The sequence below is a fragment of the Cupressus sempervirens genome, chromosome 10, assembly GCF_028749045.1.
Source record: "Cupressus sempervirens isolate cs-2001-9-10 chromosome 10, ASM2874904v1, whole genome shotgun sequence".
In the NCBI taxonomy this organism is placed as follows: Eukaryota; Viridiplantae; Streptophyta; class Pinopsida; order Cupressales; family Cupressaceae; genus Cupressus; species Cupressus sempervirens.
The window spans coordinates 193,581,478-193,599,219 of record NC_143127.1 but is presented as its reverse complement, the minus strand read 5'-3'; the positions used below and the strand labels follow the sequence as shown (position 1 = coordinate 193,599,219).

The 17,742-nt window shown below is 34.7% G+C and overlaps 1 pseudogene; it reads right to left on the bottom strand.

The window, feature by feature from the left end:
* Positions 1-8,176: 8,176 nt before the first annotated feature.
* Positions 8,177-10,760, bottom strand: LOC149533303 (cullin-1-like; annotated as a pseudogene).
* Between the last annotated feature and the right edge of the window lie 6,982 nt (positions 10,761-17,742).

Sequence of the window (17,742 nt, the reverse complement as noted above, 5' to 3'; positions counted from 1 at the left end):
ACAAGTGTTACAAATGATACACAAATTGCATTTCCCATTGTGGTATATCAAGGGAAAGATGTAGTGACACCCAATATCAACACATTAGTCCCAAATCCTTTAATGCAAGTAGTATTAACTATTGAGAAGGATGAAAAATAAGTCCACATAGGCTAGGAAGTCCACCCTGCACCTATCTCACAATTGCAAGGTGAAGATGAAAACAAAGAGAAGGAGAAAGAGAGGACTAAAGAGTTAGTTTTGAATACTAAGATAGAGGAACATATTTCTATATAGACCTTGGTTACCTTTAGTTTTGAATACTAAGATAGAGGAACAAATTTATATATAGACCTTGGTTACCTTACTAGTTTCTGTATCACATCCTACTAGTCAAACTCTTCAATGACTAAGTATAGATGCTACACCCTTAAAAATATCAAGGCCTAGTCCTAGCACATCTAAGTATGTTGAAGGTACATCTTATGGAGATGTAAACTTAGATGAGGTGATTGAACTACCAAAGTTTGATCTTACAAAAATCACCATAAAATAAAAGAGCATTCTATAGGAAGTTATTGAAAGGAAGAAACAACAAGAGATTATTAGATGAGAGCATAAGTGGAAGCAAGTACTCATAACATCAAATAGATATTTCTTGATGCATTCAGTCTACCAAAGCCAAGTGAGGAGAAACCAATCATTGAGAAAATAGTCAACATAGTTGATAAGATCAAGTATAAAGACCAATATTACAATGTTAAACTTCTAGAATGGTCTAAAAAGAAGTTTCACTCTAAAGTTCTTGAGAATATTTCTAGTGCTATTGCACTAAGATAGGATGACTTAGCAAACAAAATGGAGGATGTGAAGAAGGTGTTGGAGAATATCTTTTCTTTATACACAAAGCTTTGTGATGTGAATTTATTCACATGAGAAGTACATAGGGCTATTAACAAGCTACAAAGAAATCCACAGTCCATAGGTACAATATTGAAACTATCTCCTAGTCAAAGCCAAACTCATTTTCATAGACTACTATCTACTCAAGGTAAGATAGCTACACTACAAACAAAAGATGCAAACATAAGGGCTATCTTGATTAGTATCCAATCCATGTTGACCCCACACATGGAAGTATTGCATAAAGAACTAGCATTCACTGAAACATTAATGAAGAAAGATAATCAAATTTCAACACATGATGGCTTAGTTGACCTTGTGCTCAACTAGATGTTCAATAAGACTCTCTAGAGGTAGCATGCAATAGCTGGGATGCAACATTGAAAATGATTATGGAGGTCCACAAAACATTTTTGGACAAACAAACTATTAGTGTACCACCCAAATGACATAAGTGTAAAAAAAGGGGATTATAAAGTTTTTTTAGATTGACAAATGCATAGTATAGTTTTTAGTCATGGGGAGTACTCATGTAGACACAAGGAACATCAAAAGATCACACACTTACTCAACATGAGTACAAACTTTAGTTACAGAAAGGAAATATCAACTCAAGGGGAGTTATAAATTTTTGGTGCAATAAGTTATGAAATTTATGTCATCAATTTTGCATATTTTGTAATTTCGTATGAGAACCAAGTAATGTATATAGATTATCTGAGTTATGCACATAAGTTAGGTTGTAAATGCATGACAAAGTGTTTTTCCACTCATTTCAAAGGGAGAGATTTTTGATCTCATTTTGGTTTTGACAAGGTAGTGACAAAACATTTAAGTCATTAATTAACAGAATCTAGTATGTGCTGAGTAAGTAGTATATTCTGAGCAATATACAAAGTTAGTGTCAAGCACTAGTATGCATCAAGTAGATGGTATGTGTCAAGTCACTCAAGTGTTGAGAAAGTCATATATGCTAGTGATTTAGATGTTGAGTAAACTAGTGGATGATGAGTCATTCAGGAGCCAACTTACAACACTAAGGATATAGTGAATGCCGAACATCAGAGCTTTCAAGTGTTGAGTAAATAGTTTTTGGCATAGTTGTTTGTAATGGAAAAAACTCCTATGTAAACCATTTTGGTTTGAATTAAGGATTATATTATGATTCTAGAAGATATATATGAAGGTATATTAAGAATCCCTATGTAGTACATGCAACTAATTAGAATAAACGAAGTATTAAGAAACAAAATGGATGAATCACAATCATTGATTCCTACCTAACCCTAGCTCATCTAAGTCTTCTTAAGGAGGGAAAACCCTAAAGATTTTGCATGTGCATGTGAGATGAAAAGAACAAAAACTTAGTGTAGAGAGAGAGCATTCATGGTGATTATGGAGTTTATGGCAGATATATTAATTGCAAAATTAGTTATAGATAATAGAGCAGAGTAGTTAAAGGATAGAGGAGAGTTATCTAAGTAGAAGGATCAAGGATATACTTGGAAAGAGAATGTCTAATATCTAGCAGTAGAGTGCTAACTGAAGGATCATGGTGTCGAATCATTCTAATAAGTGATGTAGAGAAAATATCCTAACAAAGTAGTCTTAACAAGTTCGTGGAAATCTCTTAACTGAGTGCTTGTTTTATTGCAAGTTTAAGTCCTCTAACAAGTCACACTTTTAGCAGGGTGTTGAAATCCTTTAATAGGGTAAGATTTAATAGTCTTTGTAAGACTTTAATAGGGAGAACCTTTCACAGGGTAGATCATAGTTTATGATCAAACTTCTTGTAATCTTAATTGGCTACAATTTACAATTGCAGTAGTGAAGATTTGTGGGTGTCATCCCCACTCTATTTTGACCTTCTCATTGGAGGGTTTCTAGGTAACAAACTTATTGTGTCATGAGTTATTCATTTCATGCTATGGATGAACATGTGTAGTTAGCTATTTTAGTTTACATGATCAATTGTGAGATGTATGTGTGGTAAATGTTTTATGGTTAAAGTTTTGAAGTACTAATTCACACCCCCACTAACCCCCTCCCCCACTTCGAGTTTAGTTTCCCATTGTTAATTCCAACAAGAGAGACTACCTAAGGGTAGGTATACAAAACTACATATGAATAAGGTTGGGCCATGAAAAATTGTCAAAAAAATGGGTGAGAATGCCTTTTAAATATCTCTTCCCCCCACCTATCTAATTTCTCCAATATTCAATGTTGTAGACCTCACCCCGTGCAAAGGTATGATAGGATCAAAAAGTGAATAGGGTCAACATGATGAAGTGGATGAAGACTATGTTACCAACCTCCCTAAAAAAAAAATAGTTGAGTTAGAGTTAATACTTGAAACCAAGTTGCTCAAACAAATAAGACACAATAAATATATGTAGAATTTAGTGAAATGGAAAGGCATCCCCAATATTGATGCAACTTGGATGATAGAGGATCAAATAAAGCAACATGGTACCTCCATTGAGCATTTAACCTCAAGTGAGAACTTGAGTTCAAAAATTCAAGGGGAGTATGGTGCTAGAGCACCCTCATCAACTAAAGTGTCTTGATACACTTCAAGGAATTCTTCAAGGTCCTAGGAACTATTAGGATAGGTTAGGAATGATTAAAGGACATAATAACCCAGCCAAAATAACCCTAGAAAAAATAACCCAACCATAATAACCCAAGGAAAAAATAACCCAGGGTCATAATAACCCAATCCAAAATAACCCAAAGTCAAAATAACCCATGGAAAAAATAACCCCATAAGATTATAGAGAAAGGAAACCAAAATTTATAAATTACAAGTATATTTCTAAGAAAAAAAATTATTCAAATTTTCAATTAAATTCTCAAATTATGAGCAATGCCTCTTATATAATCTAAAATATTATTATTGTCATAACCATCAACTATTCTTTTTAGTCTTTCTTTGAGTTCATGGTATTTTTTCCTTCTTGGTTGTGTAGTGTGTCCAGCCATATATTTCTTTATTTTATTCTCTTGGTAACCTTGTTCTTTTTTCACTGCTTTGATGAATCTCTAGATTGAGCTATGCAATGATTGAAGCAATTCACTAAATCCTCTATGCCATCCCTCAATAGAATTATTAGTTTTGGGAAGATCATCTTGAATAGCTGAATAACAGTTCCACATTATGATTGGAAACTTGGCACTAGTACATTTGGGCTCATTTTTCGACCTTTATTGGTCAAAAGTTTGACCCAATTTTCGACCATACTTCGACCAAATTTGACCAAAACATTCGTCAAAAATTTTTTGGTCAAAAATTTGACCAACCCTTTGGTTGGTAGAATTTTTGACCAATACGTTGGTCAAAAACTATTGAAATTGCTAGCACATTTCTGCCAAGCATTGGTCAAACTTTCGACCAATGCTTGGTAGAAAAATTCTTGGAATTGGTCAAAATTTTGACCAATGCTTGGAAGAAAACTACATGGCATTGGTCAAAATTTTGACCAATGCTTGTGAGAAAACTATAGGGCATTGGTCAAAATTTTGACCAATGCTTGATAGAAAACTGTAGGAAATTGGTCAAAATTTTGACCAATGCTTGGTTGAAAACTACTGGGCATTGGTCAAAATTTTAACCAATGCTTGGTAGAAAATTGTAAGGCATTGGTTGAATTTTTTTTTTTTTGAGGCTCACAATTGTTGATGTCCACTTCAGCAATGGCCATTCCTGTGAAATTGCCATCTAAAACCTTTCTGATGAGATAATGTGTTATGAGCTCTTCATCAGTGGGATGGAACGTGAATCCAGGAGGCAGTTGTGCATCACCCATATCATGATGCACAACTGCCTCCTGGATTCACGTTCCATCCCACTGATGAAGAGCTCATAACACATTATCTCATCAGAAAGGTTTTAGATGGCAATTTCACAGGAAGGGCCATTGCTGAAGTGGACCTCAACAACTGTAAGCCTCAGGGAGGGTTCAATTCCCTCCTTTATTATTCACTATCCATATAATCCTATACACCCATTTGATCTCGAATGATGATATGTACTGAATGTTGAGTGTCTGTGCTGAGTGCTCCAAAACCATCCATTTCATGCCTTCATTTGTACACAATGTCTTTCTAGTTTCTTTCTACTCGCACGCCCATTTCATTTCATATGATCATCTAAAAATTGTATCACTCTAAGCTCTCAACTTTTTCCTCTTGATTGATTGGACTCGCTAAGTTGGCTTGCCAAGTTGCCCCACCAAGTCGACTATTCAAGTATGCTTTCCAAGTTGACTCTTTGAGTTTGGTCATCAAGTCACCCCACCAAAGTGCCTCATCAAGGTCAATCTTTAGGTCCGCTCATCAAGCTCGCTCACCAAGTCAGCTCACCATGTCGTGTCTCTAAGTGGCCTTGCTAAGTCAGCTTGCCAACTTGCCCCACCAAGTTGCCACTTTAAGCCCACTCACCATGTTAGATCATCAGGCCAGCTCCCCAAGTCAACTTGCCAAGCTGACAATTGAAGTACACTCACCAAGTTGACTCTCTAAGTTCGCTCACAAGTTTGCCCCCTAGGCCAACTCTCCAGGTCAGCTCACCAAGTCACCCCCACTTGCCCCACCAACTTGCCACTTTAAGTCAACTCAACATGTCAGCTCACCAAGCTGACTCCCTTGGTCAGCTTACCAAGCTGACAATTCAAGTATGCTCACGAAGTCGACTCTTTATGTTTGCTCACCAAGTCCACCCTCTAAGCTCACCAAGTCACCTCAACGAGTTGACTCTTTAAGTCAGGTCACCAAGTAGGCTCACCCAGTGGTTTTACCACCTTGCCTCAGCAAGTTGGCTCATTATGTGTGCTTGCCAAGTTGCCCCACTGAGTTGCTTCTCTAAGCCCACTCACCATGTCAGCTTACTTGTTCGGCTCACCAAGTTGACTGTTCAAGTATGCTCTCTAGGTGGGCTCACCAAGTCATTCAACAAGTTGATTGTTCAAGTATGCTCGCCAAGTTGACTCTGAGTTCACTCATCAAGTCACCTCGCTGAGTCACCTCAATGAGTTGACAATTCAAGTCTGCTCACCAAGTTAGCTCTCCAAGTCATCTCACCAAGTCAACTCACCATCTCATCTCACCAAGTGGGGCTCTCTACATAGGCTCGCCAATCTACTCCACCAAGTCACCTCTTTAAAGTCGCTGACAATATCAGCTTGCTAGGTCTATTCCCAAAGTCGACTCACCGAGTCAACTATTCAAGTATGCTCACCAAGTCACCCCTCCAAGTCGCTTGAAGCAAAGAAAAATTTGGTGTCATTAAAACTTACCATATCTGAAGGGATATAGTGGCTAAAAGTGCATATTAGATTCATGGCACTGAATATGATGGTTGGAAATTGCATATCAAACCCATGTAGGATAATATCAGTCTTTCTATTGCAGATCATAATCCATATCATACCTTAAAGTGGTCATTTACTAGTCCCAAAGTGGTCTACAAAAGCCTACAATAGCTAGCTAACATTTGGATGTGATACATGTTGATTATATGGCATTAAAACCTATGGATTGAATTTTTACAATTTGATTTGTGACTGATAATAGGTTTTTAATCTCTCTTTTTAGTCTTAGCAGTAAACAATAAACTCATATTTTGCCATATCATTTAGCTATACATGTTTTGATTCATTGCATAGTCATTTCCTTTAATCATTTGTAATGTGTTATCATAAACAAGCATCAAAGTGAGCTCATTCTCATGAAGAGGGAACATGAATACCAAAAATATCATTAGAACCATTTTCATTGGAGCTAATAAAATAAGCACATTAAGCTCTAAACCTTGTTTGTGTTCCTCAAGTTAAATGCTTGCAAAACCAACCTTCAATAACACCATTTTCAGGCTGCATATAAATGTCCATGGCACTGTCCTCACTGTCCTTACCAGAATAATCATTTTTCAAGGGTGGAACTTACTTTTCATTTCATCCTTGTGTGCACCTACTTGCAACAGGGAGAATAGTGACAAAACATTCCTCAACAGAATAAAAGCCTTGGATTACACATCCAGTAGATGCTAAGTTTTAACTTTTTATTCTTTGATTGAAATTTTGCTTTAGTACCATTGTGACCTTTTCACACCTTCATCCCAATGCAAATGAGGACCCTCTCTTTTGGCTTTCACAGTGTGTACTTTGTTAGTTTTAGTTGTAGCTTGGCAACATTTTGAAGTCTCAGGGGCTGTTAGATGGAAATCTTGAGCAAGTCAGGGCCCTGGTGGCAGGTATTCAGTTGAGATCAATTAGTTCAAATTTGATCTCAACTCAAAGGTATTTTGTTGAGAATCAAGATCAATTAGTTTAAACCTGATCTCAACTCAAAGGTAATAGTTAGGGAAAGCCCATGAGGTTGGATGAGTATCGATAAGAGTCGAGTAAAAAAAATATCACTTCAGGTCTGAACAAGTTGAGTTTTTTGACACTTAGTTAAGTTTCCACATCTGCTATAGATGGAGCCAGAGAGGAGCTTGATTAATGACCTCCTCTTGAGGCTTCAAACCCAAATTCATCACAATTTGCTCAGTCTTGATACAACAACCAGACACTTGCAAATTTTGAACAACATTATGTGTTTGAGCATCATCATTGTTAGTATTCACTTAGCAAAAAACATCCCTCTATTCACAAATTCATTTCTTGTAAAGACTGAACAGAGAAAGGAACAGTGGGTGACTGATGAACAAACATAGTGATGCTCTTAAACAATGTTGTATGGTAAATTTCAAAATGATATCTAGGATGTGACCAAGCCTCCTTCATGATGCTCCAAATTTTTCTATTCGAATATTGCTAGTTTTTTAAATGCAAGGTAAATACCATTTAATCAACTTTGATTACTATATTATCCATATTAAAAGCTCTGATCATTTGGAGGACAAGAAGTGAAGCTTCAACACCTATTTGTCTGGGATGAAGTAATTTTGTTGCTTCTATCAACAATTTAACACCTTATTAGAAGAACCACAAATGACATAGCCAATATAATATTCCAGGTCTCCTCTAAGATGTTCCTGATTTCTTTAATAGCAGGTGACTACCATTGGCATTGATCACCTTTTGTTACCATATTATCCATATTACAACTTTACTACTCTAAAATGACATCTAATCAATACAAATTTAGAGCCAGTACTTTAAAATGAAGTTAAATCAGTCTAGGAGTAAATGCTAGTACTTTAAAATGAAGTTAAATCAGTCTAGGAGTTAGAGTAGCAACACCCTGGAAAAAGATTCATGAGAAAACATATTAGCATTGATCTTCAAATAACTCATAATTTATTGATTAGAATTGCATAACGTCTATCTTTATCCACATTGTCAATCACCTTTTTTTTCTCATCCACTGGTGGGAGTGGAATCTGCAATCAGGTAGAAACCAATTCCCATGTGATCTCCAAATGCATTAATTTTTGATAAAAATAGATAGGCAAAATAGTATACAATTTGTTATATCAGAGTTCATACCTTGATTCTCCTCATCTTATTAGTGAATTTTGAATTGACTTCGAAGACATCTGTTTGTGCCACAGTTTTTGTATTTGGCTCTTTATTGAGAATTTTATATTTCACACATGAAAGAGAATGTAGCAATCTGACAGTATCTTCATCGGTCAAATTCAATTGAGTCTTCACTTCTGAGTAACTTAGCCTTTTGGATGCATTGAATAGTAAGAATGTTGATGCCTGTGTATCATAACCACAGAGTAAGTTACACAAGGAAAAAGAAGTGAATTCTAGATATATCAAAGAAACTGACACTGATAAATGTGATGTATTCACTTTGCATATTTATGGTTTCTATAACACATCAATTTTATTTTTCCTTTAAACAAATAGCATAAGTAGAAAATGAATCAAATTATCAATGTATGGTCATTAACAATTAATGACATTAACCATTGCTTTAACTTGTCCTACCCAACTAATTCTTAATCAAAAACTGGAAGAAGAAATTCCCAATAATGATCAGTAGAAAATGACCTATAATGCCATTTTATATGAATCAAGGAATCTAACTGTCAGCCGCTAATCAACCAAAAAGGAAATTACCTAGTAAGTAGTAACAACAAGTTCCATAGGCTTAGTGTAAAACTTCCCATTAATATTTCAAGTACCCAGAGATTATATCCATGTAAGCTTTCTATGCTTTGTCTTTGTTTGATAGAACTACTTAAACACCTCTACGCATCTTACCTGCATTAAGTAGAAAAGGTCAAAATGTTAAACTACTTCAGAAATTGGAAAATTTAAAAGATATATTGTATACAAAATGGGCATACCATTTCGGTTGGTAGGTTAAGATCAAATGATTTGTAACTCGATCAAAAACTAGTTGTCAAAACTATCACAGTCAAGTCTATGCCAGGATGTGCTTGAGAATTTTCATTAAGATAATCATTAAAATGCCCTTGGTTCTCCTTTGCTAATGTTAAATTTGTGACCTACATACAAGCACAGAGATTTTTACACAATTTACAATTAGATTAAATTCACTGATAAGAATCAAAGTGAGTTTTTTTATTTATGTATGATGCAGCATACCATTCCCTCCATTTTAGAAGTAAATTGAGCACCACACTATTGCTTCATCTTTGTCAATATGCTTCTTTCATGATCATCATTTGCACTTTTATCAAACAAAAGTCTCTGTGCAAGATTCTTCCTACAATTTTGATAGATATTAATTATATATCACAACACATAACAAGACAAAGTCCTAAATTTTAGAATAGCATTATATGGATGAAGATTGTCATTCACGTCATGAATTCCAAATGTGTAAATTTGCATAGTTGCACACAAAGACAACCTAAAAAGACTCTCTGTGTATGGTTTGCATTAATAAATATTCACATATACATAGAGATTAATGCATACACAATAAGCTTAGCTATCCCAAACTATCTATCAGAGTATGACATATGAATTCGGTGTCTTCCATCCATGAAGGACTATCAATAGAGACATGTTACTAAAAGAAAGAAAATAACACACTATTTTGTAAATATTGATTTGTTCAAAAGAGAATAGCAATACATGTACTTATAAAAGAGGCACACTCATACAACCACAAGCCAAACCATATATTGGCCACACTATTTGACAAGAACCAATAATTAGTGAAACATTTACCAGTTCACTAACGAAAAATAGTAATATACCCATTGGAAAGTTGATTAGTTTCTACACAATATAGTGTGTAATGCTAATCAATAAAATGTTTGTATTTTGAAACTTTGTTGGATTAAACTTAAAGATTTTTTTAAAATTTTTATTTGATCTACCAATTCTCTTATTTGTCAAATTGTGGACCTAAAATAAGCTAGCTTAGCTATGATACAATTACTATCATAATGAGCATAGAAGTGAAAACAAATTAGGGCCATTATTTCCTACCTGTTGAAGATTGTTCTTGTTTCTTGGCTTGTTCATAGGCAGCCTTAAAATGAATTAGGGCCATTATTAGCTATATGCATTATAAAAGTTACAAAAAAGGATAATAGTGTAGACTTTATATTACCTAAGCTTTAGCTCAGCGATGTTGCCTATCATGTTCTTTCTTTCTATCATCCCTTTCCTTGAGTAGTCACTCATATTTCCTGTGATGCTCTTCAATTTTATGTGCATTTGGTTAAACCTATGTGTACATATCAAATAATTATCATCCACCATCTCTAAATATTTGTTACTATGCATATAGATTGTTCATTACCTTAACTAAAACAATTGCAAATGCCTTGTTACCTTCTTTAAAACAATTGCAATTTCCTCATCATAATCAAGACTTGATGCTAGATGTAGATCCTTGGCAACTTCTTCCCAGTTACCAAGCTTGCTCTTGCCATTCCTCATGCTTTATGGCCTTTGGTAGAGTCTGGGTTAATCTATACTTGATAATTCCAAACAATAGTCATTTAAATTTTTATACAGCAATAAAAACTAGACTAGTACAAAAAGAAATTGAACCATATATTAAGAATATGGAGTATGTAACCTGGACATACCAAAATAGAAAATGTATCATATTCTAATAAAAAAAACTCTACTATTATAAACATTGGATTAGATTGTTTGAAGTAATAAAGGTGAACCGGCTAAATAATGGGCTAATAAAACATGCTTTATTGCTAGTGAGAAGCATTAAAAACTATATTAATGGTATGTTAGCCTACACACCCAAATTCTGGGTTAGTTCAACCATGGAGATTCCCAGGGTCCTGTCAAATGGGTCATACTAGACAACCCTTCTATTCTAAAAACCTCAATGGGTGGTCCACATTGACTATCCAAGCAACTGCCTCCTTAGGGAATTGGCATAATAGATGCCTATGTACCAACTTTTGGTGCCTTCTACATTAAAGAAACTTATTTTGAAGATATTGGCTAAAACCTTGGTTTGGTTGCCTTCCAGGATTTCTTCCACATCTATGGCATCTTCTGCCACTTTGGTGGTGTTGGTTTAAGCAACCTCGTGCAAAAGCAGTGTAAAAATCACAACACACGCATTCGACACTACCCCAATTTTTGAGGTTGTTACACAAAGCAACCAAAATGTGTCTTGTATTGCCACCAGGAATAACTATGAAAATCAGTTACTCTATGGAATTTGAAATGCTTTTAGCTTGGTAGATTATAGGACCTTTTCGTAGATTGATTACCTTGACAATAAATTAGTTTTTTCAATGTTAATTATGTAAAAGTTATGAATGTTGGTCTATCTCTAATGTCAAATGGACCTTCATTTTGGCCCATATCTTCTTGTTCTTCTGCTTCTTGCTCCTGCTCCTGCAGATCCCAAGCTATTGGAGGGAAACCTTGGTTTTGGAGATATGACAGGATTAGCTGATCCATTCTTTCCCTAAATTCACTTGCCAAAATAGTTGACACACTTTTCTTGCAAACAAATGATGTCAATCATGGTATCATGAAGACTTGGTTTGCTATGAATAGCTACAAGGGAGAAACAACAAAAGTGTAGAATGCAGATGAATTTACTTGGCACAATGCATCATATGCTCCACTATGAAGAAAATACAAGATGTGCAAACACATAGCTATTGGCTATTTCTCTAGATATGATCATAATAAGTTTTCAAGATGTAGAACATTGTTATTATAAACTTGAAGCACTTATAAGGAAAAGGACAGAAAAAAAAGATGACGAAGAATCATTATCAAATTGGAAAGCCATTATTCAAAATTTATGAATCAAAGGGAATCACAATGTACAAGATATTATAGAGGTGAATTAAAAAGCTTTATAAGAGTCTAGTAATCATGACCATGATACATCACAAGGATAATCTCTAATAAATTCTACCCACAGTCGGTTTCAAGCCAGAGAATTCAGGAAAGAATAGGGATTGTTTGAAATTACTCGATGAACAATCAACGAGAGATCAATGGAAAGAAAAAACATGTTGAAAGACAGATACCCACATTCATCTCCATGTATGCACCCAAATGAACTAGTTAATGGAATTTGGTGAGGTCTTTGCATACAAGGTACATTGAACTAAAAGCTTGAGTCAATTGACTAAGTGTCGATGACTAGGAAATCGTAGTTGGAAAGGCTCACCACAATCTATTACAGGTCAATAGAGAAGATCAATTTTTTTTATCAAAGGACAAATATGTATGAAAACCTAGAACCATACTTTTTTTTGAGCCTCTATTAAGCATGCATATCAAACATATATTTATGCATACCAAAAATGAACAAGGTATGTTACTACCTACAGTTGACAATAATTTTTGATATGATCCTGATCTTTGATTTATTATGTGTTGACCTAGTTTTATAAGCACTAATACTTAGGAAAATACTTTCCTTGACACCTTGTCACATTTTGGTCTTCCTCAACTTATACGGATAATGTCTCCAGGAAGATAGACATTGCTTGGGAAACCCTAGCCTTTAGACAAAATCATGCCTCTTCAGACTCAAATTCAATCATGCTCCTTTGTAAGCAATTGTTATCATTGATTGGTTTGGTTTGCAAAATCATATCCCTTAATGCTCCTTCCCTCACTTGTGTATAATAACTAACTATTTTTTCTATAATAATGATCATTGTCTAGTATGTGTTTGTTTCTATTAATAGTTGTTCTCAGTGCCTTGTTGTCTGGTCGTTCATTCTCAGAAAATCATGAAGTCTTAGATAAGATGAATTTTTATGATATTAATATCTCCCTCATGGTGGGAGCATGATAGGGGTCATGAATGTTGCAGATCATCCTTACATTGTGATTCATATCTCTATTCTATTTTAGCTCTAAAAGAATTGTTGATCAAGTTCTATGTTAGAAGTCACTAATTTCTTCATGGAATACTCAGGAATATACACAGATAAACACTATTCTTCTTCATGGGATACTTAGATATATGGAATGAGATAAGAAACCATTCCTCTCTCTACCATGTTCTAAAAACTATTATACTCTCTTACACTTGCATTGCTCTCTTTGTTGTTTGGAAAAATGCTGTGCATAACAGTATCTAGGTATTGAGAATGCAGTTAGTGATGATTTTAATCCTTGCCAGTTCCACAATGCATGAAATCTATTGCTAAAGATTTTTTATGGGGTGGAATATTGAGGGCATAAAAAGTTTCTATGAGCAGAATGGATGCTTCCCTGACATGCATAAAACTTTGTAACAATTTAATCATATACAAAACTTGTCAGCTATCTCAGAATTCATTTGAGTGATCTAAATGTAGAATAACTGTGCTGTGAAGCTCATTGAGAATTGATCCAAAAAACATGAATGTGGATAATCATTGGATTCAAATGATCATACTACTATATTTTTGAATAGAAAGTAAAATATACATCCTATTCAATAATTTGTCTCTTGATATTTTTTTTTCAATCTTTTACATATAAATAATTGGGACAGCAAAAGGCCAGTATATTTGCCTCAGTTCAAAGAATCTCACAACATAATTTCCACTTGATTGGTGGAATGTAGTCCTTACATAATTCAAGGCTCAAAATCTTTCTCCAAATGTGATCTCCTCTCGATTCACTGGAAAGTAGTTCCTGTGCAATGCAATGCAACCCTTAGGCTACCCTAGATTGCTCTACTGCCAATGTGTGTTTGCATAGATTCTTTGAAATATTTGTAACATTTTTCATTTATGTTATACTCATTTTAACTTTTACACAATGGACTTATCTTTCTAGTTGTAGGTTGTATAATAAAACCAAGATACAGGGCACAAGAGAATGTACTTCAATTCTCTTGTCAGAAATGTATGAAAACAAAGTCAACTATAAGATTTTATGAGTAAAATTTATCAGAAAAGATTTCAAGAGACAAGTTGGATGTGAATTCCTTCGGTCTTGTGACTTTATGATTTTTTCATTTTTTAGGTATATTATATTATTAAGTATACCTTCATACCAAAAAAGAAAAAGAAAAGGAGAATTCAAGTTCACTATCTTCCAAGAAAGGGGCTATTTCTTTTACATACCTCTATTTGAAGGCCAGCCCAACCACCCAAGTCCATCGCTCCACCATTTGAAAAAGGACTTGTTGATGTCATGGGACTCCCATGCTCTAGTCTATCATGGTCTCCATATCCCTAGTTAGTGACCAGGGTATAGAGTCCTACAATCTCTATTGCAAACAAAAATAGTAGGGTGTAAGATTGATCTTGTTGTAGTGATATGAAAACCAGAATCAGAAAAGGAAAATTGAGTTTTTAAAAAAAATATCTAACAATAACCTTGTAGTTTCACAATAATAGAAACATCACTCTAAACTAACTAATAAGTTTGAAAAAATTAAACTCTAACATAATTTGCAAACAAAAATAGTATTAAGAAGATTGATCTTCTTGTAGTGATAACTGATATAAAAACCAGAACCAAAAAAAGAAAATTGAGTTTTTAAACAAATTAAATCTATCAATAACCTTGCAGTTTCACAATATCAGAAACATCACTCTGAAACCTAACATGATGGGGCCTTGCCTCCTTGGAGTCATATTTTTTAATATAAATGTTATCATGGACTACTCATTGAAGATGGATGTTGATTAGGATTTTGTTTCCATGGGTTGGTAGAGTTGGACTTACACTCATAACCTTGTTCTATGTACTACTCATGATGGTTTCACCATATGCATGTGACCTCACCTTTTTTATTGGTGTTCTACAATAGATTTGGGTGGGACTACTATATAGCTTTTTATTGTGAGTAATCTTTCACCTCAGAATTTTAATCTTTATACTATGCGGATGAGGTGGAATTGCAATAAAATACTCCTTCAGTTTAATTATAAAATTCTCCTTTCTAGTCAATGACTTCACTTACAAAATAATATCTTTTAAGTATTTGTATAACTCAACCTTTAACCTTAATTATTAACCAACAATGTTATTGTTCAAAGACTTCACTATTCTTGCTATGAAATTTGATTCTTGATATTGAGTATACAAGATGACATTGATAGATTTCTCAATTGTAAGATACAATATGGTCTTAGAATCCTTACGTTCACTTCCTTGACTTGACATTATAATTCTATATTCAACATATGGTTTGCAGGTGTACATGGTAGATATAATCCTGTAATGTTCCCTATCCTAGTTATATGCTATTTGGGATTCACTTCTCTATATGCTTCTCTCGATATAATTAATATCCTTATATTTATCCTCTTTAAATCACCTTGTTTGATTAAATCACTTTTTCTAAAATATAGGTAATCCACAATTGGTGTTTCCACTGTGAGTAGATATTATTACCTTTTTTTTTTCAAGTATAGGTTTTCTTTGTTAAAGAATGATATAATAATTCTTCTTGTAACTGTTTGTTATCTATAAATAATGCTCTGAGTTCATAATACTCAACTCTCTATTCTAATATTAATATTTGATGTAAATAAATGTGCCATGACTATCATTCTGTATTCTTTGGCCCCTATAGAATGTATGGTATTGATATCTTTGTAGTATTCTGCCTTAAATTCCTACTGAATGGACAATGTTTTACTATGCTGTAGCTGATGATAATGTCAACACTGATTTGGAAGATTAATTGATGACTATATTAGATTGTTAAATCAATCTTTAAAGATGATTTCTATGTTTGTCTCCTTACCATCTGTGCTAGATACTCTATACCAATGGTTTGATGAGCCTCCATTTTTTGTAGACTCAACAAACCCATAATTTTGGAAAAGGACATTTATAGTAACATAATGAGTTAACTACAAAATTATTGAGCTCATATTATATTAGCATTGGCTATTTGGCTCTTTTGCTAGCGTGACCCACTAAAAATTTGAACGAGTCCTTCTTGACCAGTTCCCTATTCTCTATTCTTTGAGAGCATTGTGTCTGATATTGTTGAAGCCAAGGTCCAAGGAAAAAATTGGTTATCCTCCATCAAGAGCCTATGTTCAAACTTTATGAGCTTCATTGTGCCCTATGTCCCCCTCTTACCACCAATGTTCTCTCCATCACTGACCAAAAACCTAAAATTTCTCCCTCAATGTGTTGCCCTTTAGAGTCTAAAATCTAAAAATCTATAGCTAATCCCAATGTGAGTTGTATTTCTTCTAGTGACTCCTATATCCTGGATACCTCAAGTGCTAAAAATTGAAGAGAGGCCTTGTAAGTCCAAGAAACATGCCTGGACAAAAAAGCCAAGAAAATGGTCCTTGACCTTGACTATGATAGTGATGAGGACACTCAACAAAAACAAGCATGTTGCTTGAGTAGGTTGGCTAAGGAAAGGGGTAAAAAAGATATTGAAGGCTTGGCTAAAAAGAGGAGACATTGTGGAAAGTGAAAGCAAAAATTTTGTTAAGAGTGAATCGGATGACTCTTCCTATAAGGAAAACCAAAGCCCCATGAGGGACCCTTCCCTAAACCCTTCTATTAATCCCCCTCCCCTCACTAGCCCATGTAGAATACCTTCTACTCCAAACCCCCTACAACCCCCCACAACATCTCCCCTATTGAACCTAAGCAATGTTGCAGTTGATAGTTTTAGCAAAGGAAAGACTAGTGGTCACTTCATGAAATGTTGCAACTCTTCTTCTTCTCACTTATACAACCCAAGAATCATGCACCAACCTTGGAACAAGGTTATCAAGCAACCCCAACCTTCCTAACATCCAAGGGAACCCAAAAAAACATCAACACAACCAAAACAAATCAGGTATATGGCAGAGTTAGTAGTCATAAGGTAAATTGCAGCACTTGACTCTTATACCATACACACAACCTAGAATGAAATTGGAGCCTCTAGGACTCCCAAGCACCAAGGATAGTTTGGAAAAACTCCTATATGACCAAAACAAGGTGTAACAAAGGTTGGAAACCCTTCCAACCACTTACAAAGAAAACTGCTACAACCAACCAAATAAGCACTTAGGTTTCTTAGCAATGTTTTCCAATAATAACTCAAAATGTTTACAAAGGACCAGGCAAAAAAAAGATAAATTAAAACACCCTTTTCAAAGTGCCAAAAGACTCCAAAGTTTCAAAACCTAACTCCACTCTAGGATACCCTAACCTTAATCTTGCACATAGGCCTAATTAGAAACTTTAGGCTTGGTCTACAATGAAAAGATTAAAAATATGGGTGCATGGATCAATTCTTCAACTTCAATGTGTCCTCCTAGTCAAATTTAAGATTCCTTGCCTCCACACCAAGTCCCAAGTTCCTTTTATCACTCTAACTCATCAAATTGCAAAAACAAGTCTAATACACGGGTCTTATTAGACCTTAGGCTTGCTCTTAAAAATGCTTGCTGCAATCTCCTACCTCCAGGATTTTGACATTTGATAATACAATGCCCTAGTTTGCTTCATA